The following is a 6,000-nucleotide window of genomic DNA, read 5'->3' as shown; positions in this document are numbered from 1 at the left end:
GATAAAAATAATAACCAATAAAAATAATTATGGGAAAACATTAAAATAAAGGTTATATATTTACCCCTCTTGTTGATACGAGAACAACGCCACGAAAATTATCTCAAACAGAGCTCTAGAACTCAAGTTATGCTCAAAATACCACAATACACGGTCTGCCCATTTAAAACACTGCTCATGTGATTTTTGTTCATCGCCTTCACGGGAGACCTTCGTGTTCGCGAAGAGAAATTTTCCACATTGAACGGTTTACCCAAAATTTCTTCTTCGTGTTTGCGAAGAGCAAAATCTTGCACCAGAAACTAGCAATCTTTCCCGACATGGAAATGGACATAACTCTCTCGTACGACATTGGAATTCGATGATTCTTATTGCTATGGTTCCGTAATTATGATATAGATATAATGATTCAATAAAATTACAAATCAAATATCATTTACTCAATATGGTACCCTTTATGCCCAATGAAACGATGCCAAAACATCAAATAAGAGCGCGACACAACCCAAACTCATCTGAAACACACCCGAGCCCCTCGGGACCCTATACAATCACACCAACTAGTCCCAAAATATAACACGAACCTACTCGAATCCTCAAATAATATCAAACAATATCAAAACTATGAATCGCACATCAATTCAAGCCTAATGAACTAATGGACTTTTAAACTTCTAAAACTCATGCCGAACCATGCCAAATAACCCTAGAATAACCTCAAATTTTGCATGTAAGTCCCAAATGACACAACAGATATATACCAACTCCCGAAACCACAATCCGAACCCGATATCAACAAAGTCAAATCTATCAACCCTCCAAACTTTCAATCTTCTAACTTTCGTCAAAAAATATCAAATCAACCTACGAACCTCCAAATCCAAATTTGAACATACGCCTAAGTCAAAAATTACCATCCGGGCCTAAGGAATCGTCAAAATTCCGATCCGAGGTCATTTACTCAAAATTCAAACCTTGGTTAACTCTTTCAACTTAAAGCTTCTGAATTGAGAATTATTCTTCCAAATAAACTCTGAACTTCTCAAAAATCGAAACCAACCATGTGTGCAAGTCATAATACATGAAGTGAAGCTACTTAAGGTCTCAAACTGCCAAATGATATGCTAGAGATCAAAACGATCGGTCAGGTCATTACATTCTTCCCTACTTAAACATACGTTTGTCCTCAAACGTGCCAAGAACCTTTCCACAATTTCCCCAAAGACTTTTAACACCTCATGTACCTACTCGTGCCACCACAACTCATATGAGCACATTATCTCAAGCCAGACTGAAGATCCTTCCTGCCACCTTAGCTCACAAGCCTTAGAACCAAATTCTAATATCCAAAATTCTCTACAAGACTTGATTGTAACATACGAACACCGTATCAATCTCAACACGCTATACCAAATGCTCCATTATGGATGTTGCTAAATGAGAAGGAAGGATTCTCAATTTATAGAAGTCCAAATCTTTTCCTCCAAGAAAATGGATTAGTCAAATAGGGAAGAATTATAATTTCCTTCTAGGTAAAGAAAAACTCAATTATGGTAAATATTTTGCCCTTTTTCAAGGAATAGAAAAATCAAATATGGTAAGAAAATTAGGACAAACATATAATAATTCTTCCCCTTGGCCTGAATTTTCTGACAAAATAAACTTGATCCACCTTCATCGCATAACCGTCAATAGGTCGCATCTCCAAATATCTACCACAAAGTTTGTCTCAACGTGGGTAGCACTTCGGCCAAATTTCTCAGACAAACATCATGATTACTACCAAAATTACTTCACTTTCTTGGTAATTTGAAGAATAAAAAGAATAATATAAATAATAGACAGGGAAGAAGAACTTAATGTAGATCGCTAATTTCTCCTAGAATTGAGGTTTGAACCTTTTGAATAAAGTAAAAGACTAATTGCATATATTGATAAAAATTCAGATGCCTTTACAAATGAGGATCAGGTCCTTATATAAGGATACATATGTCATGCCTCAAACCTGAAGAGGCATGGCCGACACCTAATGCCATACTCGGCCCGAGCGTACCACTCTGTAACTGTGAACTATGGAGGGGTAACCCTCAACTTAGGCCGATGAGGCCATATTATGAATCAACTGAAAATAATATTTCTCTCATATGATGGGTAAACATACCCAAAAGCTCATATACATAATTGTGCAGGCCGACGAGGCCTCCATAAATGTCTACAACCAGCAATACCAAACTGAACATGCACACAGGGATAGCAAGGCCACAACTTACAAAATATACAGGACTCGTCTACAACTTCTAGAGATAACAAAACTCTATCATGATCGGGACAGGGCCTCAACCTACCTATCAAACCTGTATATATAAAATGGACTCCAAGGTCTAGACCTGGTAACTCCGAGGAAGTGGAGCTTATCAACCGAGCTGATGTTTGACTCTGTCTACTGGGAAGGTCTATCCAGCTGTCTCTCAGGACCTGCATGCATGAAATACAGCGTCCCCAACAAAAGGGACGCTAGTATGAAATAATGTACCGAGTATGTAAGGTAACAAAATAACTGAAAGCTGAAACTGAGCTGATAATATAATAACTAAAAGTAACTGGGAGTCAAAGATAATCTGAAGATATGCTTACCTGCTGAAACTGACTCAACTCTCTCAATATAATAAGTAAAATATTTGTCCGGCCTTATAAGGCTCGGTATGTGTAACTGCTCTGTCGTAGTAGGCTTTCTCATAGGCGCTTGGCCATACTAGGCTCTGTATCTCGTCCATTCTGGGCTCGCTCATAGGCGCTCGATCACAGTAGGTTCGGTATATAATTTACCATCTTATCATAGGTTGACCAATAGGGGGCTGCCCATCGATTATAGTTCGATGCTGGTAAGCATATTATATATATATATATATATATATATATATATATATATACACCCTATTCTCTCTTGACTGAAAGAAGACAATACTTAACTGAATATAAACTCTCGATAAGGGAGAATATGATAACTTATTAGACTAGGATAATGTATATAAGTTCAGGAATACAAACTTCTCTTTATGTCTCGTTATCAAACACATGTAGTTATAGGATCATACCAAAATGAAGGAAAGGTTTAGCCTTAACATACCTTATCACAATCTGTCCAATAACCATGTTGAACTCCTCGTCGCACTTCAATCTATAGCAACGATAATAATGCCATCATTAATATGAAAGATGCAATCATCGTACAACGAACGATAAGCTTATTTTATATTAAAACGGGCAGCATCTCCCATGTTTTCCTTGCTTTACCAAGTCCATAAACCAACAAGAACCCATATAACCTTCACCTATATACTTTCAGCACCATAACACAAATCAAGCTACATAATAACAAGTGCATAAACATCACTAACTAAACTACTATTTAACACGACAAACTCATATTGAATCCCTTTTGAACTCTCTAACCCCAAATTCATTCATTCATTAACTTAACAATATATCCAACATAGTATTAAGTACAATGGCAGGACTTCTAACCTACTATCTATCTCCTAATTCACCCTCAACCTGTCCAACAATCCAACAATAACAAGTACAACTTTCCATTGTTATGTTGTCCTTTCTCTTCATATTCACAGTACCAACAATAAGTTCGACATGTAGACAATATATTTATAGTAAAAACATCATAAGAAATTCATTTTCCAAGGTTCCAACCATTTAAAGTTCATGAAAACAATCTTTCCAAAATAGTCCATTAAAAACAATAACATCTCAAACTATTTCAAGTCTCCTCTTGTAGTATTTTGTTCAAATAATGTAACCAACATATAAACAACTTCAAGCACATGTAGTAGGCTGTTATAATCACCTTAACCAGTAGAAACAATACGAAATTTTAGCCAAACACAACCCACAACGATCCTCAATGATACCACAACACTATAGGTCACTATAGGTGGTGTTGTACTCTTCTTGAATCAACTTTTGGTGTTGAAATTGGTATGTAAACACTTGTAGTTCGCCTTGAAACTCCAATATATATGAAGGGGGTACTGATTATTACCTTAATAAATAATAACAACACGAAACCTGATGTTACTTCACTTTGAAGAATCATCCAAAATAGTCAAAAGATGAAGAACTACGATCTAGCAAGCACCACGAGGTTTCTAGAGTTTGATTCATATTTTTATCTTAGGTTTTCACCCTAGAATCATGGAGGAACCCTTGGAGAGCATTTAGGAGGGTTTAGGAACTGTTTTAGACGAGAAAAATGAGTTAAAACGATTTAGAATTGACTTAAATACAAGATGGGGTTTTACACCGACTTTATGGGTCCCATGGGAGCTGCTTGTGCAATCTCGCGAAAATGCGAATATCTATCTACTCTGATGTTGTATCGATGAACAGTTAAATGATTTAGAAACTAGACTCGTAGATATTCAATTTGGTATGCATATCACCCTATAATTCCAAGTATATTTTATATTTGTAGAAATACTAATCTACATTTGACTTAATCTTCAACACATTTATGAATATAACTTGTGATGACAAGTGCCAACTTTTGTTCAACAACTTGCTTGACTTCAAAACATACCACATGACTATTATACGACTATAATAACTCATAACATAACCTCCTTATCATGTTAATGGCTCTAGTCTCATCCCAAAATTACATGTTATAACATTCCCAACTTGTCGACTTTTGACGAAACTTATTTTTTTCAATCCGGTTAGCTTCTAAGCCTTCCAACCCTCTTGGTAATTGGTATTAATGATCTTAAGTATTTGTAACCTCCAAGTTAACATGATTAACTTACTTTATATACTTTCAAAAATGATCTCATTTCTTAGCTTACATTAATTGACTTGCGACGTACTTTTACGCACGAAAACATGGGGCGTAACAACATAATTATAATGGTTTACATACTTAATTCTGGCTTGTTAATGACATTAATTGCCTTGATTTTTCGTTATCACATATAATTATAACGGTGGCATTAATGACTGAGGATTCTTCATAACCACGATCAATGTCAATTTCTCTTCCTTATTTATAACAGTTTTATGAACCTTCCCTCTTTATGGTATTCATTCATTCCATACCTATTTCTTCTTTTCCAGCTTTCAGGTTCGGTACCTTTTCTGGAAAAACATCGAGGATATTCCGCTCGTACCTTTTCAATTCTTTTAATTTACTTAACTGGATCTACCACTTGTCACCTTGTTGATGATCCACGTGTCATACCTTTTTTCCTACCAATATATATAGTCCCCACACTTTCTGAATATTCTCAACTGAATATTCGGGAAGTGGTAAGTATTTATGGCTGGAATTTCTTCCCGATTATCATAATGCCTTATTCAAAATCGATGAGACATACGTCATGTCCATTTACTGCTCAAGACACATGTCCCATTATAATTGGCTCTACAGTTTGCAACGCCTTTTTAGGGTTTTTCTACGGCTACACCAGTCAAGAAGTGACGGTTCCATGATGATAGTTCATAATGACCAACTTCGATGACGGTTATTTTCTCCTATAAATACTTCATCACACTCAATTTCGAAAGTCCCTTCATTCTTCCTTGCATTCATCTCCCTAACTTCTCTTGTAGTTCTTCATTTTCTCCCTGTATTTCATCCATTAAAGATGTCTTCTCATTCATCGAATCCTTCTTCATCATTAGACCCACATAAAATGGTGATCGTTGATGAACTTCCTCCCTCTACAGCCCCTACCAGAAGTAGGAGAAGTGGTAGACTACGTAGTTTAGGTTCGCTGACAACTCGTAGTTCTACCCCTCAAAGTAGTACTGCTAAGCTATCGTCTTCTAGGGCTAGAATACCCATAACTCCTATATCTTCTTCTAGAGGGAAGGATCAGAACGAACCCATGCGAGAACCACTATTTCTGAGATTGTCCCACAAGAGTTCTCTTTTGTATCAGATTGTGAAGCTATGAAAAAACAAGTTTCCTCCATAGCTTCTCTTAACCC

This window comes from Nicotiana tomentosiformis, chromosome 4 (assembly GCF_000390325.3).
Source record: "Nicotiana tomentosiformis chromosome 4, ASM39032v3, whole genome shotgun sequence".
NCBI lineage: Eukaryota > Viridiplantae > Streptophyta > Magnoliopsida > Solanales > Solanaceae > Nicotiana > Nicotiana tomentosiformis.
The sequence above is the reverse complement of the archived record's forward strand: the minus strand, read 5'-3'. Positions refer to the sequence as shown.